This window comes from Callorhinus ursinus, unplaced genomic scaffold, assembly GCF_003265705.2.
Source record: "Callorhinus ursinus isolate GAN/ISIS: 27379988/994484 unplaced genomic scaffold, GSC_fseal_2.0 scaffold38, whole genome shotgun sequence".
Lineage (NCBI taxonomy): Eukaryota > Metazoa > Chordata > Mammalia > Carnivora > Otariidae > Callorhinus > Callorhinus ursinus.
In genome coordinates this window covers 13,738,878-13,766,367 of record NW_027397100.1, presented here as the reverse complement: position 1 = coordinate 13,766,367, position 27,490 = coordinate 13,738,878, and the positions used below count along the sequence as shown (strand labels likewise).

General features: G+C 47.8%; 1 protein-coding gene and 1 non-coding gene across 3 annotated transcripts in view; both read right to left on the bottom strand.

Moving 5' to 3' along the window:
• Window positions 1-27,490, bottom strand: part of BCL2L1 (BCL2 like 1) — a 50,869-nt gene that overhangs the window by 3,574 nt on the left and 19,805 nt on the right. Inside the window, exon 4 of one of the 2 annotated variants that reach the window (XR_012374732.1) lies at window positions 25,779-26,502. The exons of the other annotated variant lie outside the window; for it this stretch is intronic. The gene's annotated coding sequence lies outside the window, so the exon portion shown is untranslated. The remainder of the gene's footprint in view (window positions 1-25,778; window positions 26,503-27,490) is intronic. 2 annotated transcript variants of the gene reach the window in all.
• TRNAW-CCA (transfer RNA tryptophan (anticodon CCA)) lies at window positions 3,719-3,791 on the bottom strand. The gene has a single exon. It is a non-coding gene; the product is annotated as a tRNA-Trp (tRNA).

The following is a 27,490-nucleotide window of genomic DNA, read 5'->3' as shown; positions in this document are numbered from 1 at the left end:
TCACTCCTGAATCTGCTCAAATGTCATCTCCTCAGGGAGGCCTGCCTTGGTCACATCTTCTAAAATGGTGCCCATTCTCATCTCTCTCTACTTTGCTTTATTCTTCCCAGCACTTTTCACAACCAGATTCGACACGTTGTTTTTGTTTTGCCTCCTGCACTAGGTGTGGCTTGACAAGCGCAGAGATCTTGTCTTGTCTCTATATACTCAGTGCCTGGAACAGCGTCTGGCACATGTTGGTGCTCAACAAATACAGGAGTGGAGCGAAGGTACTACAAGTCTAGTAAGTGCCAGGTAGTGCCCATTTCACCTTCATCAGGTAGATTTGAGCCCCACTTCACACTGGATAGGGAAGACCTTGCCTGGGGTCACCCAGCTCACAGGCGGCAGACCCAGGATCAGAACCCAGGGCCACTCAGCTCCAAAGGAAGTATGGCTAGGGCAGGACACTTCCCTATGTGGGGGGCTGGGATGATCTGTCCTGTCAGTAGGGCTACAATGGATTCTAGGAAGAGGGGTGTGGGGTGGGGTTGAGAGGGAGCCTTGGGTCTGGGGAGAGAAGGGCAGGGTTGTGGCAGCAGGCAGCCTCCTAACTCTTTGGCCTTGTTGCTGTCCAGGCATCGCTGGTGTGAATATGCTTCCCTCTCTTTCCCCCTTCATCCTGGCTAGCCTCATGGGTGGCGGTGGACAAGAAAATCCTTACAAGAGTTACAATTTTTTCTGGTGCTAAGTAAAGTAGGCCCAAATGGAGTCACAAAAAAGATGGATCCATAATGGGGGAGAGTCCTGGACTGTTGGGAGCATGGGAGAAGTGAGACCAAGGCCAGAAGGACCTGACTATCCCAAGGGGCCCAATGTCTCACAAGAAACCAGGGACATTGGGGTTGCAGCCAAAGTGGGAGAGGCCTGGCTCCCTTGATGGGAACTTTCCTAAAGTAGAGGGCTGGCAGCCACAGGAAACTTTCCTCTCTGGGGCTGGATTGGAGTAAACAGGCCCCGTCCCTGCAAGGGCACAAAGCACTCACTGTCCAGGAACAGTCATTCCAGGGTGGAGGGAACATTCTCATTTTGGTGTCATAGAGAAGACTGACCTGCCCAGCCCCCAACTCACACATTCCTGGCCAGGACAACCTTCATCTCCTTTTCAGGAGCTCCTTCTCCTGGGGAGGGGGGAGTACGATTTCCAGGGGCTGTGGATTCTGGGGACTCCTTCTGCAGACAGAACATGAGCAAAATGGGGTGTGCTATTCCGGGGCGGGTGCTGGGAGGCAGTGGTGTGGGTATATTTAGCTCAAGGTTCACACGACACACTTGGAAACAAACACAGCCATTTTCTCAGTGGGCGGTTGCCCTGGATAAATAAACAGCATTGCAGGGCAGCCTGGTTCTGGAAAAGCAGAGATAAGCCCCAGTGTTCTTCAATGGTTCCCACTAGTTCAGCCAGAGCTGGCATGGTGGGCAGGGGATGAGATTGTAAGAGGGGGTTGCAGGGAAGGCTCTGATATCACAGAGGCTTTCAGGAGACCCAGGCCTGAGGCTGTCTGCATCCTCAGCTTGGGTGAGAGCAAAGTGGAAGTTTCTCTTTGCAGCTGTGACCACTGACATGGGATCCATGCAGGGGTTTTCAGGGCCACTGGGGACAGACAATGGCTAATGACCTCCATGGCAAGATCATGGACTCCCAGCCAGGCAGACCCCACAAGTTAGTAAGGCCAACCCACCTGCCCATTCTATAGTTTCACATAGCTGGTTTGTGGTAGAGCTTGGACTAGGAATTGGTGTCTTCTGACTTGGCATCCGGGCCCGTCAGAGGGATGAGCCAAGAACCAGGGTCCCCAGGAGAAGCCAAGGCTGGGACCACTTTCAATGTCCTGCCTCCAACAATCCTGGCCCCGTACGTGGAATGGCCCAACCTGACATACTCCAGTGTGTTTCTCACCCCTGTGTGTCCTCTAACTGGTCACCCTCCCCACATCATCTTCCTCAGTAAGCCAACCCCTACTCAGCATGTAAGACTCCACAACGAGTATCTCCTTTGTGCTTGCAGGGTTTTGGACTCTTATTTACACCATAAATATTTCCTGAGTGCAAACCATGCTCCAAGCCCAGCACTGAAGACACAGCAGTGAATAAGACAAACAAGATCTGCCTTTATGGAGCTTATGTTCTAGTCCACACACTCTCAACAGGAGGGCAATCACCTCCAGTGGGGCAGAGCAAAAAATTCTTGGATACTACAGTGGTTTGTGGCTTTCCATGGGGCCACAGCACATAAAAAGATACAGAGTACAGCTGTGGTATTCAAATGTCATGGGAAGGCAATTAGAACAAGAATGTAGAAAAAGATGCCTTGGGGGGGGTGGTGATAAGGAAAAAAGGTTGAGAAACACTGTCCTGGTGAGAAGCAGAGAGGATAATAAGAAACAAGACAATTTCAGAGATGATGGCGTTTTGAAGACAGTAAGTCATGGAGAGGTGATAGAGAACACCTGGGGGACTGACTGATACAGGTGGAATGGTCAGGGAAGGTCTCTCGGGAAGTGAGGTTTGAGCTGAGAGCTGAAAGACAAGGTGGCAGTAGCCAAGGGAGGATCAAAAAATCTTGGGTAAAACAGAGCATGCTCCAGCGGTAGCAATAAGTGCAAAGGCCCTGAGGCGAGAATGGGAGGCAGGGTGTCCTTAACTTGAGGGCTGTTTGTGTGTCAGTTCTTCCCCCTTAGTCTGGGGGCTCAGTGTAGGCAGGGACCAAGTCTGACCCAAGTCTAAAGCCAGGCCCATCCAGACAGGCACAGACTGACTACAGCCAGATCTCTGCCCACAGTCCAACTGAATAACACAGGCCACAACAACTCCCCTAAGGCAGCGGCCCATCCACCCAGTCAGGGGCTGAAGCACAGTGCCTACTTGAGTCTGATCAGTCCTCCGATGCCCGCCCTTCTCTCTAACCTCCCAGGTTTCCTTTTTTTTTTAAAGATTTTATTCACTTCTTTGAGAGAGAGAGGGCATAAGCAGGGAGGAGAGGCAGAGGGAGAAGCAGACTCCCTGCTGTGCAAGGAGCCCGATGTGGGGCTTGATCCCAGGACCCCCAGGATGATGACCTGAGCCAAAGGCAGACGCTTAATCGACTGAGCTACCCAGGCGCCCCTGACCTCCCACGTTTCCATGCTGCTTACTAGTGGTGTGACCTTGAGCAGCCCAGTGTCCTCACTTGTTAAATAATAAAATAATAACAAGTGCTATTATGGCAGCTGACCCTTTATTACACATTTGAATGTTTTACGCTGAGCACTGAGCTAAAGCACTTTACCTTGACTAGGTCATATTCCCTGATTCCATGTATAATCACATTCATTTGAGTATTTTTTGTCCTGTCTCCCCCACTAGACTGTGTCTGGTCTTGTCCCTTGTATCTCCAGAACCTGATGCTGTACCCTGAGCACAGCAGGTGCCATTCTTAATGAATCTGTTTTATAATTTTTTTTTAAAGATTTTATTTATTTTTTTGACAGAGAGAGAGAGACAGCGAGAGGGGGAACACAAGCAAGGGGAGTGGGAGAGGGAGAAGCAGGCTTCCCACTGAGCAGGGAGCCCAATGTGGGGCTCAATCCCAGGACCCTGGGATCATGACCTGAGCCGAAGGCAGACACTTAACGACTGAGCCACCCAGGCGCCCCTGTTTTACAATTTTTTTAAAAGATTTTATTTTTAAGTAATCTCACACCCAACGTGAGACTCGAACTCACAACCTTGAAATCTGGAGTCACATGCTCCACCTACTGAGCCAGCCAGGTGCTGCTATAATTTTTTTTTAAGTAAGCTCTATGCCCAACATGGGGCCTGAACTCACAACCCCAAGATCAAGAACTGCATGCTCTACTGACTGAGCCAGCAAGGCACTCCCTAAATAAATCTATTTTATTTTTAAAGATTTACTTATTTAAAGATTTTATTTACTAGAGAGAGAAAGGGTGAGAGTTAGCATGAGTGGGGTGAAGGGAAGAGGGAGAAGCAGACTCCCTGCTCAGCAGGAACCCCGATGTGGGACTCGATTCTGGGACTCGGGGATCATGACCTGAGCCAAGGGCAGATGCTTAAGCAACTGAGCCACCCAGGCGCCGCTAAAATTTTTTTATAAAGATTTATTTACCCGAGAGAGAGAGAGAGAGAGAGCGAGAGCGCGCGCGGGAGTGCGCATGTGCGTGCAATGAGGGCGAGCGGGGTGGGGGGGGAGCGGGGCGGGGGGGGGGGACAGAGGGAGAGAAGCTCCAGCCAAGTCCCCACTGAGCGTGAAGCCTGATGCAGGGCTGCAGAGCTCCATCTCACAACCCATGAGATCATGACCTGAACTGAAATCAAGAGTCAGACACTCAACCGACTGAACCACCCAGGCGCCCCTAAATGAATCTATTTTAGGTGAACATTTAAATGAAGGACTATTTTCATTTAATCCTCATACTATTTATCAATGGCCTCGTTTCACAGATGTGAAAATGGAGGCCTCAGAGTTCACCCACCCTCTATCATGGAAGTGGAGGCACTGGGATTTGTCTGAGTTCTGACCTGCCCATTCTGATGTCTGACCCTGCCACCCCAGTCCCTGCTGTGCCTACCTACAGAGAACCTAACCTACACAGTGGCAGTGGCAGCAGATGCTTTCTGAGCACTTACCCTGCAAGGAAAGTACTCCTCGGTCCTTTTTGTAGATCAGTTCACTGAACTGTCTCCACGCAGGGCAGTGGGTACTGTCATTAACCCATCATACAGCTGATGGACCTGCAGCCCTCAGATAATCTGTGACTTTCCCGAGGTCACACAGTGGCTGGGTTGCCTGCACCAATAGTCTGGCTCCAGTGTCTTTGCTTCCAACCTCCATAAAGGACTGTGTTCACTTTCTTTCTTCCTTTTTTAAAGATTTTATTTATTTATTTGACAGAGAGAGACACAGCGAGAGAGGGAACACAAGCAGGGGGAGTGGGAGAGGGAGAAGCAGGCTCTCAGATGAGCAGAGAGCGCGATGCGGGGCTCGATCCCAGGACCCTGGGATCATGACCTGAGCCGAAGGCAGATGCTGAACCAACAGAGTCACCCAGGAGCCCATGTGTTCACTTTCAAAAGGACGATACTTTTCAAGGCCCCATCGTGGGCCCGGTGCATGCACTTCTATTACTGAAGGAGGACCTTGATCTACACCCAGGTAAACGGAGGCTCAGAGAGACCAAGAGACCTGCCCAAAGAGGGTGTGTGGGGAAGTCAGTTGCAAGGTCCAGTACATGCAGCAGCAAACCCCATATTCTGGGCCAAGGCTATAATCCTGAGTCCCTCTAGGAGGGGGAAGGTTGCCCGAGGCCACCAGCTGAATGAATGAGCTCTGGCCCCTAGCCAGCTGAGGGGAACTGGGTGCCACAGGAAAAGGGTGTGACGAAGACCAGGAGGGAAAGTGAAACCCTTCCGTCCTGGCTTCAGTGGGGGGAACAAGTGCTTGTGCCAGACGGGCCCTTCCTTCCTCTAGGGTGACTCTGGATGGCCCAGGCCCACCACTTCCTTCCTGCTTGGTTATTTTGGGAAAGAGGTAGGTGGAGAAGAGGAAGGGGCTCCTAGCAGCCCAGGGAGGTGCCAGAGACATCAGTGCTGTACCTTGTCTTGGCCTCGTCATGGCTCTGCATGGGCAGGCCATGAGTCACTTGCAGAGTCACTTTCTGCTGCTAGCCTCAGTTTCCCTGAGGGAGAGGCTGATACATGCTTGCTGAATAGATAAATGAGGCCAAGTTAGGAGATCCCTGGGAGATGGCAGGAAGGGGGGATGGGGCAAGTGGAGAGGACTTATCACTCTCTTGGCAGGGAGGTGCAGGCGGAGACTCGGAAGAAATGAGGTTTGTGGTTGGAATCCACTTCCCTTGGCTTTCCTGGGGGAGCTGTTGCCCTCAGCAATGTGAAAGGAACACAGCCTCTCTCTTCCACCAGGGGTGGGGTTGGATTTGGATGTGGGCAATTTAGAGAGGCAGCTCAGTTAGGGCAGAGGCAGAGATGGGTGACCACACCGTGCCAGGGCGACACCAGTCTAGCCAGCCCAGCTGTGGGCACCGTAGCAGGCCTCTCTACTTTGGAGCCTCAGTTTCTCCTACTTTGACCTCCCAAGACAGTGGTGGTAAGATCAGGGGATGAAAGCACTTAGTAAAGCAAGGTGACCTCGCTGTTACTGGCTGAAGTGGGTGTCATGGGGGGCTCAAGCCATCTGGGCTTTAGGGAATATTTGGAGACATCCTCGCAGCAAACTTCATGTTAATCTTTCTCCAACTCTGCCCCTGTCAGCTGCCAGCTTCCCCTCCCCCGCCTCCTCCCTCACCATTAGTTCTCAGAAGCTAAGCCTGACAGATGTGCTCATTTCTCAGAAAAGGAAGTGGTTGTGCAGGGAGGAGATAACACCTCCGCTGGGGAATTGAGAAAGCTATCAGGCCCAGCAGTGCGAGTGTGGGCTCTCCACCTCCTCAGCTCAGAACCAGGGTGCTAGTCTTACAGGCAGAGAGAGACAATTCAGAAAAGCATTTATTGGGGGCACAGATGCTCATTTAGGGGCTCACAACCTCCTTCCCTGGGAGTGATGACTGATATTTACTGAGCACTTACCAGGTACCAGGCATAGTGCTAAGAGCTTAGTTCTGGATACGAATTTACTTAATCCTTGCAATAACCCCATGAAGTGTTATTGTTACTTTCCATGTTAGAAATGAGGAAATAAGGGCAGAGAGGTCAAGGGACCCTCCCAAGGTCATTATAGCTCATAAATCGCAGAGTTGGGATTTGTAATGCGGCAGTCTGGCTCTAGAGCCTAGCACTTAATGGCTCCTGGGAGGCTGCTACACGCTCATATGCATTCATTCTCTGGAATTTTGAGGCCTCCCTCATCTCAACCCTCTCTCATCCCATCCCTGGTGATGCCCTATTTTCTCATGAGTAGATAGATGGCCACAGCCTTTCATTCTTCTCCCAGTGTCCTGGATGAGGACCAAGGCTCACACTTGAAAAAGAGTCAGAGACTCAAAAGTGATCTTATAACATAATCATCCAACTTCCCATGTGATACACAAGCTATCCCTAACATCCTCATTTCCTAGACAGGGTTCAGAAAGGTGGAGTGCCAAGGTCACGTAGTATAGTAGGTCTGTTTCACTCCAGATGGTCCAAACTCGTGGGAGTTCACAGTCATCTCTAGGGCATCTCTGCTTTACACACCGAGTGTTTCACTTTTGGACAGCTCTCTGGGAAAACATTTGCCTCTTTCCCTCTACCTCCCCCCACTGGCTGGCGTCAAGTTTGGTCCCCTTTCTTCTGCTGCTTTACTCCAGCTCTGCCCCAAGGGCTGCCCAAGAAGTCACCACAGCCTGGCAGAGGAAACTTTGCTGGCCTTGCTCTGGGCCCCGGACTGGTTGTGCTCCTCTCCGATAGAATTTCCTCACTGGTAAAGCGGCAGTGCTATCTGGATGAGGCCAAGGCTGGTGACAAATTAACTTCTATTTCTCTACTGAGCAGGGCTGCCAGAGCAAAGAGTAGGCAGGTACCCAATAAGTCCTGCAACTAGACTTAAGATGTGTTGGCTTTGGACATCATCTATAAAATGGAGATTAAAGATGTGCTTATTTCACAAGAATACCATGAGGATTCAACAGGAATACACATAAGGCTCTTACAGCTCTGCATGGCACAGAGCAGACTTTGGAATAAATGTCAGCTATTATTACTGCTTTTATTATTAGACCAGGGCTCAGCTTGTGTCTTAGAGCCTTCTCCGGGGTCTGTAAGCCCCTGCAGGATTTCCTCAGCTTTGTCTAGGGCCAGGCTGCTTCATTCTTCACATACCATGTTCTCTTCAGCCTCAGGACTTTTGCCCATGCTGATCCCTCTGCCAAGGTATCTCCTATTTATCTCTTAAGTCTTCACCTCCAGGTCACTTCTTCAAGGAGGACTCCTGCTTTCTGCCTCCAAGTCTCCTTCAGCTCCCTTGCCAGTTTGTTGAGCTGTTCATTTTTTTAAAAGCTTTTGTTTAAATTCCAGTTAACATATGTGTGGTATTAGTTTCAGGTGTACAATATAGTGCTTCAGCACTTCCACACATCACTCCGCTCCTCACGACAAGAGCACTCCTTAACGCTTCACCTGTTTCACCTAACCCCACCGCCCCAAACTTCAGTTCTCTATAGTTAAGAATCTGTTTCTCGGTTTGCCTCTATTTTTCCTCTATGATCGTTTAAGAATCTGTTTCTCGGTTTGCCTCTATTTTTCCTCTATGATCGTTTAAGAATCTGTTTCTCGGTTTGTCTCTATTTTTCCTCTATGATCATTTGTTTCTTAAATTCCATATATGAGTGAAATTATATGGTATTTGTCTTTCTTTCTCTGACTTATTTTGCTTTGAGCTGTTCATTTTTGACCATGAGCTCTGTCTCTTCAGGCCTAGCCCAGGGCTGGGCCCAGAGAAGGTGCTGATGAGTATAGCTGATTGGTGGACAGTGAGGAGGGTAGGGAAGAAAGGCCAATTCCCTCTCTCTTCATCCTCACCCTCACTGCCCAGCAAAACTAGGAGGAGGCCCCGAGACACCAGGTGATTGGGCAGGGTGATCAGGACTCCCCAGATACCAAGTTCCTCCAGGCTTAGGGAGGGGGACAGGAAGTTTATGGGAAGGTTCTGGAAAAGGCATCTTCTGCATTGTGTTGAGGCAACAGGCAGAAGGGACTGGGGTTAGCAACCATCAAAGAATAGGGACTTGGTCCCTAGGGCCAACCCTCTCCCTAAAACTCTGTTTCCTTCTGGGGTCTATGCCTCCAAGTACTCCATGGTCCAAAACAGCCGTTCCCTTCTCATTTCCACCCAAAGCTATCCCCACCACCTCATCTGGTGCTGATCAGTGCCGCATGCTGTTAAGAAGAGAACACCAGGCAGAGAGTCAGCAGATGTGGGTTTCGTGTCCCAGCACTATCACTGGCTTGCTTAGGCCCCCTATCTGGGATACTGGGAAAGTCTGGGACTTTCCCCATCTGTAAAATTAAGGGGATCATCCCAAGGACTCCTACTAGCGCTGCAGCATGAAGAGGATGAAAGTAGCTCACCCAGGGACAGCTGAGTGACTACTTGAGTTGTCTCTGAAGGGTATTCAGAAGACGGAGTAATTAGTGTGGAAGGTAAGAGGCAACATTCTGGAATAGAGGGACATGTTGCCATAAAAGAGTCTGATTCTCCTCCACATCGAAGCCTGCTGAGTCTTGCCCTCAAACCTGTAGGATTCTAGGGGAAAAGGGCAATGCACATCTGTGACCCAGGGCAAGCTCCTCAGAGGCCAGATCTTGCAGGGGCCTCAACCTCTTCACCCTAGCACCACCTCCAACCAGTCCAAACAAGTCCCGGGTATTTTCAGCCACCTTTATCTGATCGGAAATGTTTGGAATTCCACAGCAGAAGGCAACAGCTCTGGAGGATTTGAGGATGGGAGCAAATCCCTGTAACACCCTTCCCTCCCCCCTATACATATGAATGCTCACACATACACCCCTTGTAACAAAAAACTCAGAGCTGAAGGTTCCTGCTAGGTTGCATTTCCTACATTCTGGTTCCGTCTAGTCTTCTCAATTCATCCCCAGCCTAGTCCAACAGTGGCCTCAAGGTACAGAATAGCAAGATGCCTGAGATGGTCCCAGGAGAGCTGGACTACTGTCTGCAGCACGGTGATGGGGGGGAGGTTCAGTCAACACCCAGAGCACCAATAAACTGCACAAGACCACCACCACCAGGAGGCCCCAAAGCAAACTGCTGTCCCATCTGATGCGACACATGGATCACTCAAGAATTCATGTGTCATGATCCTGTGGTTCAGAGATGTCTATTTCAACTCCCTCCCTCAACAGATGGGAAACTGAGACCCATAGGGAATAAAGGGACTCCTCTGAAAGGCCTCCTGACTCCTGGAGTCGGACAGTATGGGTTTTAGCCTCAGCTCTATGACTGCCTACTTGACAGACCTGGGGCAAGACCCTTTACCTCCCCAGGCCAGGGTTCCTACCTATAAAGTGACAGCACTGTGGGGCACCTGGATGGCTCAGTCGGTTGAGCGCTGGACTCTTGATTTTGGTTCTGGTCGTGATCTCAGGGTCATGAGATGGAGCCCATATCAGGCTCTGTACTCAGCAGGGAGTGTGCTTGAGATTCTCTCTTCTCCCTCTCCCTCTCCCACCCCCCCAGCCCCCGCGTGCATGTGCACACGCTCTCTTAAATAAATAAATAAAATCTTAAAAAAAAATAAAGTGAAAACACTGTGCTTACATCACAGGCTTGGCAGCAAGAAGTAAATGGTTCACAGAACTCAATAAATGTTAGCTGTTGTTATTTTTTTTTTTATAGCTAAAAAAGAGTGGCCTCATTTGTGCCTCTGATCGTGCAACTCAATTTTTACAGCTACAAATACACAAAACAGCTAATATTTACTGAACCCCTGCTTGAATTCTCAGAATCTTGCAAGTAAGCACGGTCCCCATTTTACTAATGAGGAAGCTAAGATTCAGAGAGGTGATGAGATTTTGCCTAAGATGACCAGCTACTGAGTGAGGGGGTCTGACTCCAAAACATGTTAAATTTGCCAGTGCAATAGGACAGATGCAGAGGGATGTTACTAAGCTCCTCCTTCCTTTCCCCTTTCACCTGCCCACTATTTCATGAAGATCTGCTATTTTCGGGCCCTGGAAGTCAGAGATAACTTTGAGGACAGGGAAGAGAAGAGGCATGCTCCCTGGGTCCCTGGGTGCTTTGTGGGTGGGAAAGGGAGAGGTGTGCCATGGCTGCTCAGAGCTGCTCCCCACCCAGCCTCTGCAAGGCCAGTCCCTCCCTTTATCTGCCATTATCTTGGAAATAAAAGTGATGCCAAGTAGCTCTGGTGGAGCTCTTACCTGAGTGAGTTTTCTAAGACAGATCATGACCCCTTTGTGGGTTGAGCTGTGAGGCTATAGGAAGGACCAGACAAGCTGCCCTGCTAGCTCTGGACACTCATTCATTCCATAAATCTTTACTAAATACTCACTAAATGCCAGGCACTGGTGATAAAGCAGTGACTAAATCAGATGAACATTCCTACCTACATGAGTTTACAATTTAACGGGAGGAGATAGGCAATAAATAAATGTGTCAGATGGTGATAAGCACTAAAAGGGTTAGACAGAAACATGGAAGACGTGAGGATTAGAACTTGTAGTCTGGGAAAGGTTCTTGAGGAGGTGACATTTGATCAGGGCCCTGAATGAAGTGAGGGTACAGGCATCACAAGGATCTGAGGAGAGCAGTGGGAAGAACAACTGCAAAGGCCCCAAGGCAGGAATACAGGCACTCCAGGAATGCCAGCCTGACTACAGTGAAGTGAATGATGGGAGAATGGTAGCGATGGGGTCTGGCAGTAGACAGACTATGCAGGGCCTTGAATGCCATTTAAGAACTTGGTTTTGCCCTTGGAGTGACATAGGAACACTGCAGGGACATGATCTAACTTTGATTTGTTTTTTGTTTTTTTAAAGATTTTATTTATTTATTTGTCAGAGAGACAGTGTGAGCACAGGCAGGGGGAATGGCAGGCAGAGGGAAAAGCAGGCTCCCTGCCAAGCAAGGAGCCCAACGCGGGACTCAGTCCCAGGACCTCGGGATCATGACCTGAGCCGAGACGCCAAACTGACTGAGCCGCCAAGGCATCCCACTTTGGTTTTAACAGGTTCCCTCTGGCTGCTGGTGGAGACCTACAGGGTCAAGGGTGGAAGCAAGAAATCTGGTGAGAAGGTGATGTAGTCATCCAAGGGAAATATGATAGCGATTTAGCTAGGATGGTGCCAGGGAAGCTGGTGAGCAGCAGTCAGATCAGAATTTATTTTTAAAAGTAGAGGGGCCGTGCTCACTTCGGCAGCACATATACTAAAAGTAGAGGGGTACCTGGGTGGCTCAGCTGGTTAAGCGTCTGCTCAGGTCATGATCTCAGGGTCCTGGGATGGAGCCCCGTATCAGGCTCCCTGCTCAGTGGGGAGTCTGCTTCTCCCCACTTCGTGCTCTCTCTCTCAAATAAATAAATAAATAAAATCTTTAAAAAAATAAAAGTCGAGCTGAGGTTGGTAAAGCATATGGTTCTTGATCTCAAGGTCATGAGCTCAAGTCCCAGGTTGGGTATATAGCTTACTTAAAAAAAAAAAAAAAAAGAAGTAGAGCTGAAAGGATTTGCTGATGGACTAGTTGTGGGCTAGGGGAGTTGCTAGTCTCTCTGGCCTTGTTTCTCACCTACAAAAGGCAGACGGAAAGGCCTTTGAGGGTTTTTTTTTCCCCAGCTTGATAACTATGGGAACTCTATGGGATGAAGAAAGAGACAAAATCATTTCTCTCATGGAAGCAAAGCCATTTGCGCTCCAGGCCCCGAGGGGTGGATGGCAATGAGAGGAGGAAGGCAGGGGCTGGACAGAGACAAAGGAAGGGCAGGGTCTGACTACACTGTGGCCACCCACTTTCAGCAGACACATCACCCAACCATTAGGGACCTGAAGGGCCGCAGAGGAGCCAGACCCGGGTGGGGGTGGAGGTAAAGATAGAGAGCAGGGGCATCAGAGCTGTGCCGTGTCCAGGGCCTACTAGGCAGAAGGTGCCCAGTGGGTGAGCGAGTGAATGAGGCAGTGCCTGCAGGCCAGGATGTGTGCAGGAACTTCCCAAGTCGTTCCAAGGGGTAAGCCTGACCCAAGGGATTCATCTCCTGTCATTCCTTCTGCATTGATTACATTCTAGGCTGAGTCTCAAGTTCCCATTCTTCATGAATGGATGACTGCGCGGTCTGAAATCACCAAAGCAGCCTTTTAGAGCTGAAAGGAAGCACAGACACATCTCGTCCACTCTACCTACAATTTCAGCCATCACTGTTTTGGCCTTATTCATATATCATTGTTCTTATTAGCATTTTCCTATCAATTGATTCAACTTAAAAAAATGTAAATAAATATATTGAAAATTCTCAACCCCCTCTCCCTACCCTCCAAAAGGGACCCTGTTCTTTCTGCAATCTTTTCCCTTTTTAGTAAATGGTGGTAGTTTCACCCTTCTAGGTGCTGAAGCCTGGAACACCTTAGAGTCATTGCTAAATCCTCCCTAGTTCTGATCTGTTAGCAAATTCCTTTGAATTTGTATTTTTAATTTATCCAGAATCCCACCACTTCTCACCACCTCCACCGCGGTCATTTGGTTCAAGCCAACACCATTTTCTGCCTGTATTGTTGTAACAACCTCCTTACTGGCCTCCCAGCTTCTCACCTCTGCCCCCAGGGTCCTTCCCCAGAGCAGCCACATTCCGTCTAGTCAAAACACTCCACTGCCTTCCCATCTCACCCAGAGGAGGAGCCAGCGTCCCACCATGGCTCACATAAACCTTCACCTTCTACCACTTTCTCCTCTGCTCACTCTGTTCTAGCCACACTCACCTCCTCTGCTCTTCCTCAAACATACCAGGCATATCCTTCTCAACTTGAGGCCTCTGTACTTGTTCCCTGTCTGGAATGTTCTTACCACAGATTGATACATGGTTTGTTCCTTCAGATCATGTTGATGTCTGTGCACATGCCTCCTCCTCAGAAAAGCCTTTTCCAATCACTCTCTATTTAAAACAAGAAACAAAAGGGACGCCTGGGTGGCTTAGTCAGTTGAGTGTCTGCCTTCAGCTCAGGTCATGATCCTGGGGTCCTGGGATCAAGTCCCGCATCAGGGGGGAACTTGCTCAGTGGGGAGCCTCCTTCTCCCTCTGCCTGCCGCTCCCCATGCTTGTGCTCTCTCTCTCTCTGACAAGTAAAACCTTTAAAAATGAATAAAATAAATAAATAAAACAAGAAACAAAACCCAACCCCTCCCCCAAATGCTGCCTCGCCACCCTCCATTCTCCATGATCACTCTATCTTTTTAGAATATAAACTTCACGAAGGCAGATATTCCCAGTAGCTAGAATGGTGCTTGGCATGGAGTAAGATACTTAGTAAGCATTTGCTAAATGAATAAATGAAAAGGCAACATATGTTATTGCTACTATAACTAGAACACCAACATCATTTGCCACATATGGAAATCAACAGAAAATAAAAACAGAGACTATTAGAAAAATGCCTATTTGCATGTCACCTGTAAGTTACCTTGAAGGTCAATGGTATACGTACTGATCTTGGTCCTACACCTTTACAAAAGAGACACATGAGGTCCAGGGCAGGAGAAAGCTCCGGACAGAGCAGCCAGCCAGCTGGAGGTCAGTTCAGAGCAGCCACACAAGTAACCCCTCAGTGCCTTGAAACCACAGCCCCACCCCCCAGAGCGTACACAAAGCAACTAAGTCTTGGGAAGGGTACAGCTAGGATGAACCAACAGAGCCTGTCTGAGGGGCCAGGAAGTCTCTCCTCTGGGCCAGGCACAGAACTGGAGGCTCTGCTGGAGAGAACAAAGGCCAAAGAGGAGTCTTCCAGGCTGGAGGAGTCTCATGGGGCTGCACTGCGGGGGACGGGCACGCACAAACCTGTAGGTGAGGTCCGTGGAGACCAGACAGCTGAGAGCAGAAATGAAAACAGGCTGGGTCCCAAAGGGTAGTAGCTTCAATCCCGTAAACACCAGACAGGCACGGGGGTTCCGGTGCAGGCCTGGGGCCCAGCTGAACTCAGGGGGTTGGATGGGACCTTCCCAGCCTCCTCTGTCAGTGACGATGACTCTAAGCTGTATGGAGTAGAGACACTGCCAATCGTGCCACTAGTCACAGCAGACGTTCAGGGGGAAAGAGACAGAGAGCTACCCTCCTAGTCCCCACATTCCTGATGGTCTTCTCCAAGTCCCAGCCAGCTCCACCCACATGGGCCCTTGAGGATTCAATCTCTGTTCGGAGGGGAACATCCCTTTCCCATCCTCATGGGGCTTAGCAAACACGGCTGCAGGTGCAGGGAGTAAAGCTATTGCTGTTGTAACCGCCAGGCCAGCAATGCCTGACCTACATCTCTATGGTTGGTTGCATGTGAAGAAAAATACCAGGGATTTCCGTTGGTGTTCACCAGATGCAGCTGCCAAAGGAAGGTGGGCCTTCTGAAGGCCTGCTGTGAGTAGGGCAGGACAAATGGTGGGGTGGCTGGGATAGATGAGGCGGCTGGCCTCTAAATCATTTCCTGGCTTTCCTCCCTAGATTTCAGAGACTCTATCAAATGTTTATCTTTTTTCTACCAAGGTCTTCCACTGAAGCTTTTTTCCCCTCCTCTTCTGGTATCTTACCCTAAAAACTGAGAAAAAGGGAGAGAGAGAAAGAGAGGGAAAGACAGAGAGAGAGAACAAGATTCTAATTTGGAAAAAACTACCCAACTTCAACAGTTGTTCCAGCTGTAAATTATTGGCATTGGAGTGAGGCTTTTTAGATCTGCACAGAAAATAAGCCATTTGGAAGTTTTGCATGGCAGCGTAAAAAGGCCCTGGGACTTCAGAGTCAGGACACGTGACTCTTACTCCCGCTCTGCGGTGGTTCCATCTGGCTGCAGACATGTCAACTGAGGACCCTCAGCCTCACTTTCCTCATCTGTCAAGTGTGGACAAAGGACCAGATGATCTCTCTGGCTCCAAAGTGCTGTGATCCTATCCCCAGGCCTTCCCCCTGAGCCCTCTCAGGGGTGCGGTGTACAGAAAGAGCTCTCTTAAGGAGACAAGAGACTCAAATTCTAATCCCAGGGTTGCCTTTTATTAACTCACTGTGTGATCTTGGGCAAGTCACTTCACTTTTTTTTTTTTTTTAAAGATTTTATTTATTTGACACAGAGAGAGAGAGAGAGACACAGCAAGAGAGGGAACACAAGCAGGGGGAGTGGGAGAGGGAGAAGCAGGCTTCCCAATGTGGGGCCAATCCCAGGACCCTGGGATCATGAGCCGAAGGCAGACGCCTAATGACTGAGCCACCCAGGCGCCTCCACTTCACTTTGTTCATAGGTAAACCAAAGACTTGAAAGTGCATTGAAAAAAAGCACTACAGGAACTTTGGTGTTATGTCTCCCTTATGTCATTCATCCCTTAGCATATGGGTGCTTCCCAAAGGGCTTGTTCTTTACTTGGAATCGCCCCAGTTTGCAAACCTTAAGATCCTAGAGACACAAAATGGAGGAGGTAGGAGTTCAAACCCAGGTCTGTCTGATTGCAGAGAATGTGTTTTCCCACTCTAGAAATGTGGAGGGCAGGCACGGATGGTGGAAAGGACTTAGGATTTAAAGTCAGAATACCCCAGTTCCCTCCAAGGCAAGAAGACCTTCTCTGCTTCCTAGGATAGTCAGAGGCTCAATGAGATAACATATGGACGCAAAGAAGTACTAGACAAACCTTAATGATCCTGTGCTATTACTTTATGACCCGACCCTGGGTTTCCCCACATTCAAAAGGAGAGCTTAAGGTACAAGCCATATCATCTTAGGAATATTACAGCGCCACATCTCAGGCTTTCATCCTACATCTTGACCTCCCTTCTTGTCCATATGAGGCCCATCCTTCCAGACTTCCTTTACCTGGAGCTCCCAGGACACCCAGCACAGAGCACATAGTGCTCTTCCTTGAGAGGCCGTGGAGGGTTCAGAGTCCTCACTCTGATACTTATTTGCTGTACAACTCTGGGCTTATCACTCAAACTCTGAGTCTCAGGGTCCATGTTTATAAAATGTGCAGAAGAGCTACCCTATAGTATTCCATGACTGTTTGCCTCTGTTATCATCATGCTATACTTCCTCTCTCCTACGAACTCTTCTGATCCTTTTAGTGTTTTCCGTTTACTTTGGTATTTGCGGTCTCATAATCTAAATTATTGAGAGCTAGGCCTATACTTTATACTCCTCTCCCACTGGAGCAGTGAGCACACGACCACCTGTTACACAATTGGGAGATGAGTCCTTTCTGAGACAGTATCAGTGGGTACAGACAGCCATCACCAACCCTCAAGTGTCACGTGGCAGCCTGCTCTTTGGCTACCCTGTGCTAAGCAGTGGGGGTAGGGGTAGGGGATATGGGGTAAATGGAAGCTAAAGGGCCCTTTCCTCTAAAGTATTCAGCATGAACTGGAGAAGCCAGACTCACCCTCTGGAGAGAGCACCAAACAATATGGACAATTAGAAGAGGCAGAGAGAGCCAAGGGAAACCCATGGACACCAGAGTGAGTGAGGGCTTCTGAGTCTAACAGATTGGATTTGGATTCTGTTCTTATTAGCATTCGACCATGGGACTATTACTTAACTTGTTTTATTCTCAGTTTTCTAATCTGGACAATGGGAACAATATGTTTCCCTGGCCTTTTATATAGCATCTTACACATGGCAGGTACTCAATAAATAGCAGCAACTATATTGTTATTAGTATTATTAATCACAGATTGGTTTTGTCTATGGGCACCTCTAACAGTCAACAGATGCACACAGAGAACAGGTGACTTATGGCTCTGTATAGCAACTGGAACTCTGGATGGAGAAGTTCTTTTTTATTTTTTAATTTTTTATTGTTATGTTAATCACCATACATCATTAGTTTTTGATGTAGTGTTCCCATGATTCATTGTTTGTGCATAACACCCAGTGCTCCACGCAGAACGTGCCCTCTTTAATACCCATCACCAGGCTAACCCATCCCCCCACCCCCCTCCCCTCTAGAAACCTGTTTGTTTTTCAGAGTCCATCGTCTCTCATGGTTCGTCTCCCCCTCCGACTTACTCCCCCCTTCATTCTTCCCCTCCTGGAGAAAGTTCTCTTAACAGAATCCTAATGAGATCTGGACATTCCTTTTTTTTTTTTAAAGATTTTATTTATTTGACAGAGAGAGACATAGCGAGAGAGGGAACACAAGCAGGGGGAGTGGGAGAGGGAGAAGCAGGCTTCCCGCCGAGCAGGGAGCCTGACGCGGGGCTTGATCCCAGGACCCTGGGATCATGACCTGAGCTGAAGGCAGATGCTCAACGACTGAGCCAGCCACCCAGGCGCCCCGAGATCTGGACATTCTGTCCATGCAAGGAAGGGAGGCAGCTCAATACAGACCATAGGCATTAAACGGACGTTATGTGGGTCTCCCCTGGGGACTCCATAGCTTCCTGGCTGTGTGTTCTCTTGGACAGTTAATTCTCTCTGAGCCTGATTCCTCACCTCTGTTAGACTCAGACCCTCTGTTATTTCTCCTGAGAGGCAGTCAAGGGTGTTCTTTAAGAGCACAGGTGTTAGAGGATTCAAATCTGGGGTTAAATCCTGCTCTGCCACTTACTAGCTTGGGTCAGTGGCCATGGCACCATTTAACCTTTCTGAGCTTTAGTTTTCCCATCTAAAAACCTTCCTTGTGGGCGACTGGGTGGCTCAGTCAGTTGAGTGTCTGCCTTGGGCTCAGGTCGTGATCCCAGGGTCCTGGAATTGAATCCCACATCGGGCTCCCTGCTCCGTGGGGAGCCTGTTTCTCCCTCTCTGTCTCTCCTGAATAAATAAATAAAATCTTTAAAAAATTAAAGTAAAATAAAATAAAAACCTTCCTTGTGGTATTACCAGATAATGTGCCTGTGCTTGCTTGGCATACAGTAACAATTTTACTTGATACATGAAAGTGGTATCTTTGTATCCAGGACCTGGCACTGGAAGGCACTCAATAAATGTGCTGAATCAAACCCAGACCCCGTGGAAGAGGTGTGTAGAGAAAAGATGCTCCTGTAAACTGGCACCACTGCTACACGCCCAGGTTGACAGTATCTATCAAAATCATAAGTGCATACATCCTTTGGCCCTGCAATTCCACTCCTAGGAATGTATCCCCCATAGGCACCCTGTATTCACACATGGACCAAATAACAAATATGACAGAGCTATTCATTGAACATCACTATTATAACTGCAAGAGACTGCAAAAAAAGGGCCTACCAATGGGAACTGGTTAAACAGAGGATAGTACCATGTATAGAATACTATGCAGCTATCAAAAAGAATGAGAAACCTCTTGAAGGACTGATATTGAATGATCTCTGAGACACTGTTAAATGAGAAAAATCAGGTTACCAAACTGTGTGCATCAGTGCATGACTATCTGTGTAAAAACTGGATGAAACATATAGGTGTTTGCTTAGGTCTACCAAGTCTATTTTCCCAGGAAGGGAACTGTAGCTAGGAGACACAGGTGGGAGAGACATTTTGAATTCTGAATTTTGAACCACATGAATATATTACCTATTCTAAGAAAATACATCAAAATTAAAGAGCGAGAGAGAAAGAATTTGGTTCTCCCATGAGAAGCATTTGGGCCTCCCCAGAGACTGACTCTTTGGCCAGTTATTACACTATGAGAAGAAAAATGACAACTCTGGTATTTGCATGCTGTGATGCCAAAATAACACCACTACTATGTGATTAACTGCACCACGGTTGCCACCATCTCTGACCCTTTGTCCCAGGATGCTGTTAAGATGGGAGAAGACCAGAATCCTTGATGAGGCTCCATTATCTTCTGGATTAAGGCTGTCCAGGTAGAATAAGAGGGAAAGAAGGCTCTGGTTAAAATAAAAATCATCCCTAATAGCTTAAACAAAATGAAGGGTGGGAATGAGCCTAGTCCTGGAAGGAGTAGGGGTAGACTGGCTATGGCCTGATCATGATGGCACATACCATCTTTTTTCCCCTGAGCCTCTGCTGCTGTTTTCCTTAACAATTACTCTCCTGCTTGCCTGCTGGGAACACTCCATTGGGGACTCCTGGAAGTAGATGGAGACCTAACTGGCCCTGGACTAAATACAAATGGCTAATAAAGTATAAGAAAAGATGCTTTACAGGGCACCTGGGTGGCTCAGCTAGTTAAGCATTGGACTCCTGGTTTTGGCTAAGGTCTTGATCTCAGAATCATGAGACTGAGCTCCATGTTGGGCTCTGCACTCAGCGGGGAGTCTGCTCCAGATTCTCTCTCCCTCTCCACCTCCCTCTGCTCCTTTCCTGGCTCCCATGCATGTACACGCGTGTGCACTCTCTCTCTGTCTCTCAAAATCAATCAATCAATTAAAAAGAAAGAAAAGATGCTTTATCTCGTAACTCTGGGAATAGTCCTTGGATATCTTACATTTATTATAAAACTATTTAAACATGGGGGCACCTGGGTGGCCCAGTTGTTAAGCGTCTGCCTTCAGCTCAGGTCATGATCCCAGGGTCCTGGGATCGAGCCCCGTACTGGGCTCCCTGCTCCGCGGGAGGCCTGCTTCTCCCTCTCCCACTCCCCCTGCTTGTGTTCCCTCTCTTGCTGTCTCTCTCTGTCAAATAAATAAAATCTTAAAAAAAAAAAAGAATATTTAGACATGTACAAAAGTAGACAGAATGATAAAATGAACCACTATGTACCCATCACTCAGCTTCAATAATGATCAACTCAGTACCAATCTGATTTCATCTGTTCCCACTCTCTCTCACCTCTGTGTTATTTGGCAGCAAATTCCAGATATAGCTCAGTATATATATCTAAAGATAAGTAATATTAAAGAGAAAAAAACATAACCACAATACCATTATCATATTTAAAATCTGAAAAAAATCTCTAAAAAAATCTTAGAAGGGCTTTAAATGTGATCAAAACTCTTTCCCAAAGAGGGCACCTTTAGGGCGCCTGGGTGGCGCAGTCAGTTAAGCGGCTGCCTTCAGCTCAGGTCATGATCCCAGGGTCCTGGGATCGAGCCCCTGCGTCAGTCTCCCTGCTCCGCAGAGAGCCTGCTTCTCCCTCTCCCTCTGCCTGCCGCTCTGCTTATCTGTGCTCTCTCTGTCTCTGTCAAATAAATAAATAAAAAATCTTAAAAAAAAAAAAAGAAGGCACCTTTGTTCAATATGAAATTTTAATGCAGTGTACATAATAAGCTCTAGCTACAACTCAAAGTATAAATAATTCAGATTTGTAGACGTTTAAAACCTACTGAAATAAAGGTATCCCACCAACAAAAATATTAAGGTGACATGAGAGTCAATTCCAGATCTATTAAGGACTTAAATGTGAAAAATAAAACCTTAAAACTTTTTGAAGAAAATATAGGCAAATGTCTTTAGGACCACTGGTTCGGGGATGATTTATTTCTTCAATAAAACATAAAAGGTGTAAATCAGGGGTGCCTGGGTGGTTCAGTCGGTTAAGCGTCTGTCTGCCTTTGGCTCAGGTCATGATCCCAGGGTCCTGGGATTGAGCCCCACATCCAGCTCCCTGCTTACGGGGAATCTGCTTCTCCCTCTCCCTGCCACTACCCCTGCTTGTGCCCCCCCCATCAAATAAAGAAATAAATCTTAAAAAAAAAGTGTAAATCACAGAAGAAAACACTAAACTAGGTTAAATTAAGAAATTCTAGTCATGAAAAGAACACACAGAAAGTGAAAAAACAATCTACAAACTGAGAGCCTGTATTTTAACACATGTAGATAAAAGATCAGTATTCAGAATGTATAAAGAATTTCTACAAATCCCTAAGAAAAAGCCAATCAAAAGAGACAAAGACTTGAGCAAGTACTTTACAAAAGAGGAAACATGAATGGTCAACAGAGTAAGGAAAGATTCTCCACCCCACTTGTAATCTGAGAAATGCAAATTAAAACCACAAGATACCATCTCACACCTACCAGCTCTATAAAAATTTTAAAGTCTGACCTTATCAAGTATTATCAAAGATGTAAAGCAATGGAAACTCATGTGCTGCTGGTGGCAGTGTAAACTCTTAACACACAGGAAAGCAATCCAGGCATTACCTTCCATCAAGCAATTCCATTCCTGGGTGCACGCCCTACAGCAATGATTTTCATGGGGCACCTGGCTGGCTTAGCCTGTAGAGCATTCGAATCTTGATTGCAGGATTTTAAGTTTGAGCCCCATGTTGGATAGAGAGATTACTTAAAAACAAAAACAAAAACAAAAACACCAAAAAAACAAGCCCTCCAGGTGATTCTAATAGGCCATCTAGTCTGAACCACTGCACTAGAGAACACGTGCACGTGGAGGAGACATATACAGATTGTTCAAAACCCCATTTGAAAGAGCAAAAACGGGCGCCTGGGTGGCTCAGTTGGTTAAGCGTCTGCCTTCGGCTCAGGTCATGATCCCGGGGTCCTGGGATCAAGCCCCACATAGGGCTCCTTGCTCAGTGGGGAGCCTGCTTCTCCCTCTTCCTGCCGCTCCCCCTGCTTGTGCACTCTCTCTCTGACAAATAAATAAAATATTAAAAAAAAAAGAAATAGCAAAAACAAGGGAACCCAAATAACCATGACAGTGGAATGAATGCATAAACTGAGCCATAATCATACAAGGGGCATGAAAATGAACAAACTATAGCTATACACTTAATACTGGTGAATAAAAAAAAGCAAACTGCAGATGAATACACACACAGTATGATATTTAAATGAAACTGAAAAGCATGCAGAATACTCTTTATATATAGTAAAGCTATTTTTTTTTTTTTTTAAAAGGCAAGGGAGGGGTGCCTGGGTGGCTCAGACGGTTGAGCGTCTGACTCGATTTCGGCTCAGGTCATGATCTGGGGTTGTGGGATCCAGCCCTGCATGGGGCTCCATGCTCAGCGGGGAGTCTGCTTGGGATTCTCTCTCTCTCTTTCTCTAAATGAAAACAATATTTATTCATTTTAAAGATTTATTTTAGAGAGAGAGCAACAAGCGGGGGGGGGGGGGGCAGGGAGAGAGGGAGAGACAGAGTCCTGAGCAGACTGCATTGAGCTCAGAGCCCGACATGGGGCTCGATCCCACAACCCTGAGATCATGACCCAAGCTGAAATGAATAGTCAGTCGCTCAGCCACCTAGGCACCCCTAAAGAAAATTTAAAAAAAAAAATAAAAAATTAAAAGGCAAGGGAACAATAAACACAGATCTCAGGAGAATGGGTAGGGGATGGCTGTGACTAGCGAGGGGCACATGGGAGTTTGAAGATATTCATAAATGTTTAATTTCTTAAACTGGGAGGTAAGCTTATAGGTGACCATTTTTCCCATTCCTGAAACCTTATACATGCATTACATATTCTGTTGTATTTACAATAACTTTCTTAAAAATGGTGTGCTGGGGGCGCCTGGGTGGCTCAGTCGTTAAGTGTCTGCCTTCGGCTCAGGTCATGATCCCAGGGTCCTGGGATTGAGTCCCACATCGGGCTCCCTATTCGGCGGGAAGCCTGCTTCTCCATCTCTCACTCCCCCGACTTGTGTTCCTGCTCTCACTATCTCTCTCTCTGTCAAATAAATAAATAAAATCTTTAAAAAAAAAAATGGTGTGCTGGAATAGTGCAATACTCAGAGTCAGAACTGCAACCACTAACTCTGGCTACATCTGCGGTATCCAAAGGGTTAAGCCTGTTTCTCTGCCTGTGGGTGGGAGGGCAGGCAGCAGCTGGGGCACAATGGGAGTCCCTGGCTCCAGCTGGCTCCAGCCTGGATCCGCCTGGATCAAGCGCCACGCCTAGGAACTGGCACCTGGGGGGGGGGGGGGGGGGGCTCTGGACAGGTGGCACCTGAAGCCCTTGGTGACCTGATACATGAGAGCGACTCGGCTCAGTCAGATAGATGGCAGCTTCCTCCTTTTGGAGCCTCTCCATCTGGTAAGGAAGTGTGCTGGTGACAGTTGGAGCTGGTGAGAAGGGGAAGAGGGTCTGGGACTCACGGTGGGGGTGGAAAAGGAACTGGGTGGGCTGGGCTCAGATACCAAGGGAGGCTGCTGGGATTAGCACCTGCTGAGAATGAGATTAAGTTTCTTGGGAAGGGCTCATCTATCTAATGCCCCCCGAAAGCTGTCTCCCTGTGGCTTTTCTCTGCTGGACAGATGGTGTCTGAGCTGCTTCTTGGAGGGTGGGCTCCTTCAGGGGGTGGTGGAGGTGGGGTGGGACCTACAGCCTGCTTGGTGGTCATGGGATTCCCTGCCCTCCACAATAATAATAAGAGCTAACTCCTGTTGCTGAGGACCTAGTATACAACAGGCAGTGTCGTAAGCCCTTCAGAAAAATTACCCCCATTTAGTTTCCACAGCACCCAACTGCCGGTGGCCCAGACAGAAGGTTTACATTTGAGGAAACTGAGGCTTGGTGAAATCAAACACTTAACAAAACTCAAACAGCAACCAAACTAGGACTTGAATGTAGGCAGTCCTACTCCACAGTCCTTTCAGTAAACTACTACCGGCCATGACATCTTCCCCTTCTCATTAAATGGCAGCAAGTTCCTTCTAGGTGCTCAGGCCAAAAACTTGGGGACTCCTGTCTCACTCCTCTTATCCAATCATCAGCAAATCCAGTTGGCCCGACCTTTAAAATATACTGAAGCTCTGACCACTGCTCACCACTTCTGCCACACCTCCACCCTGGTACAAACCAGCAATGTCACCCGCCCAGCTTCTTACTGGTCTCTTGCTCCTGCCCTTGCTCATCTGCCCAGTTTCTTTTTAGTCTCCTGCTTCTGCCCTCGCTTGTACAGTGAAAACAGGGGCTTTGGTTTGTTCACACTGTATGCCCAACCTATAGCTCAGTGCCTAATACATGGCAGGCACTCAATAAATATTTGTTGGGCGCCTGGGTGGCTCAGATGGTTAAGCGTCTGCCTTTGGCTCAGGTCATGATCCCGGGGTCCTGGGATCGAGTCCAACATCGGGCTCCCTGCTCCTTGGGAGCCTGCTTCTTCCTCTGCCTCTCTCTCTCTCTCTCTCTGTCCCTCATGAATAAATAAATGAAATCTTAAAAAAAAATATTTGTTAATGAACAAATGAATGAATCACCAACATCTCTCAGGAAATGACTCAGATACAGAGAGGAGGAAGGCCTTCCTTGGCTTCCTCCGCCCTGCTGACCTTCAAGAGCCCCAAGGCAGTGGTCAATGTCCTTCCGTATTGTGAACTGTCCTGGGTGCATAGCATCATCACTGTGTCATCCACTTGTGCCTGCACACATGCACACACACAGGGACCTGGGAGCAGGGCTGCTTCTGAGAAGGAATAAGCTGAGGGCACTTATTTCTAGGGAACTGTCCTCCATCTGCCTCTGCACTGTATACACTTTTATTCTTGTGAATGACGAGTCTTTGGAGGGTCTTGAACTGAAGAATGACAGGATCTAACTTCTATTTTAAAAAGATCACTGGTTGCTATATGGATGACAGATTAGAGGGGGGGCAAGGGCAGAAAGAAACAGAGAGATAGCCAATCGAGTTGCCCAGGTGAGAGAAGGAATGAGCAACAGCTAGGCCGTTCCACATCCCACCTCCAGTCTTTACCCAGGCGAGTTCCCCTGCCAAATTAAGAAACAGCAATAGCACATGCTGGAGAGGGACTCTATTCAGTGGTTTCCATTATTCATATAGCACCTTATTAACCCCCTCAGTAGCCCCGTGAGGTGGATTCTAGCAGGACCCACATTTTACAGAGAAAATCGAGGCTCTGAGAGGTAAAGTCAACTGTCAAAAATTACACAGCAGACTATCAGCATCTATCCACAGTGTATCCAGGCTCCAAAGTCCAGTTCCAAGCCCACTTTTCCCAGAAAGCCCTTCCCGACCTTACCCAATGGCCTGGCCCTCTTTTGAGAACCTATCTGCAGGGCTACCATTTATTGAACACTCCCTGGGTGCTGGGTGCACTGCTGAATGCTCTACATGTGTTTGGTAATATTCTAATGACCCAAGGAGCCATCACCCTGGTGAAATCCGTTTTACACATGAAAACAGTGAAGCTGAGAGAAGCAAAGTCATAGAGCAAATAAGCCATCTGTTGTCCTACTCACCTGGCACTGAGCCATCTTTTTATTACTTTCTTCTGATTTTCTTTCTTTTTTAAATGTATTTCACTTATTTTTTTCCTTTACAGTCACTGGGTCAAAGGGCGGAGGCTGGTATCCAATAGAGCATAGTGTGGTGGATGCTCCGCATAGAAATCTAAGTTTTTTGTCCCCTTGACCAGAGACTAAATGCTGTAAGGCCAAAGTCCACAAATAACATTTTTGTTTACCTATCCTATAATGCTGGGCCTGGGCCTCGGACTTAAGCAAAAGAGATCACAAGGGTCAGGAGTTCTTGCTGAGGTCACATGGCTGAATGAAGGTGGAAGTGAGGCACCGGGGCTCTCCTGTGAATTCCGCTATTCCTCAAGGGCACTCTGATCCTTTCGCTTGAGAAGCTTTCAGAACAGCTTTCTCCAAGAAAATGAGCTTTCCAGCTCTCTAAAAGTGGGGATCACTGTTCCAGCCAACCCCCTGCGGACAGGCAGAATACCTGTACTCCAGGCTTGTTCTGAGACTTGCAGAGCCGAAAGGAAGGGGCAATGACTTTCAGTTCCTGTTAATGTGTCTAGAAGCAGCAGCTGATTCAGCTAGATGATGTCACCTTCCCAAACCTCCTGACCAGCAGCTGAGATGGTATAAGCAGGAAACTGGGGGATACTCAGCTGGGTAAGTCCGAACATGCCTCTGGCAAAGGCCAGCAGTAACCCCAGGCTCTGGGGGCATCCTCCTGAAGACGAGCAAAGACAGTCCTCTCAGTTGGCAAGGATAACTGGCATCTTTCAAGACCCTTATCCCAAGATGCTTCCCCAACTCTCCTTTTGCTAAGCAGCTTTCTGTACATCTTGAACTAACAATGCTTCATTTATTCCAAAGGTGGGGCAATGGAAAGAATTCTGGTTTTAGAGCCAGACCAATCTGGATGTGAATCCAGGTTCTCCTGTATACAAGCTGCAGGATCCTGGGCACAGAACTTCACCACTCCAAACTTGTTTCCTCACTGGAAAAGAAACTGGAGCCAACAGACCACTTAGACCACTTACCACACAGGCTGGGTGGGAGAATGAAATGAGAAAACGCATAGCGTACTCGACATGGGCTACGTGCTCCAGTAAATGGCAGTTACCATTATTCCCTTTGGATCTCTGTGAGGGAGGTGTAAAGATGTAAAGATCATCTTCATCTCTAACATTTCTAAGGGAAACAAAGGCCCAGGCTGGCTTGCCAGTGTCAGAGCTGAGTATCTTTGGCCCAAAGCTTGGACAAGCCAAGTTCAACCCTGTCTTTTCTGTTTGCAAAATCTTTGCTTCAAATCTTCCCAGGCTGGCTCTTTCTCCTTAATCTACTCTCAGGTCAAATGTCACCTCCTTGGAGAGGCTTTCCTTGACCTCCCTATATAAAGTTGCTTCCCTAGATACTCCATTACTCAGTTTCATTTTCTTTACATTGTTTAACCTTCTATTTGAAATCATCTTATTTGTTTGTTTTTCAGGCTAGCTATCTTTCCCACAAATATAAGAGTTCTGTGACAGCAGGGTCCTTGACTGCCTTGTTCATCACCACACCCCCAGCACTTAACACAAGGCCTTGGCATGTTAAATGATGCCCAATAAACATCTGCTGAATCACCAAAATGAATGAATGCACGTGGGATGGCCAAAGTCTGAAGTGACAAATGCCCCACACTTACTCTTCTGTTCACTGTCAGTTCAAGGTCC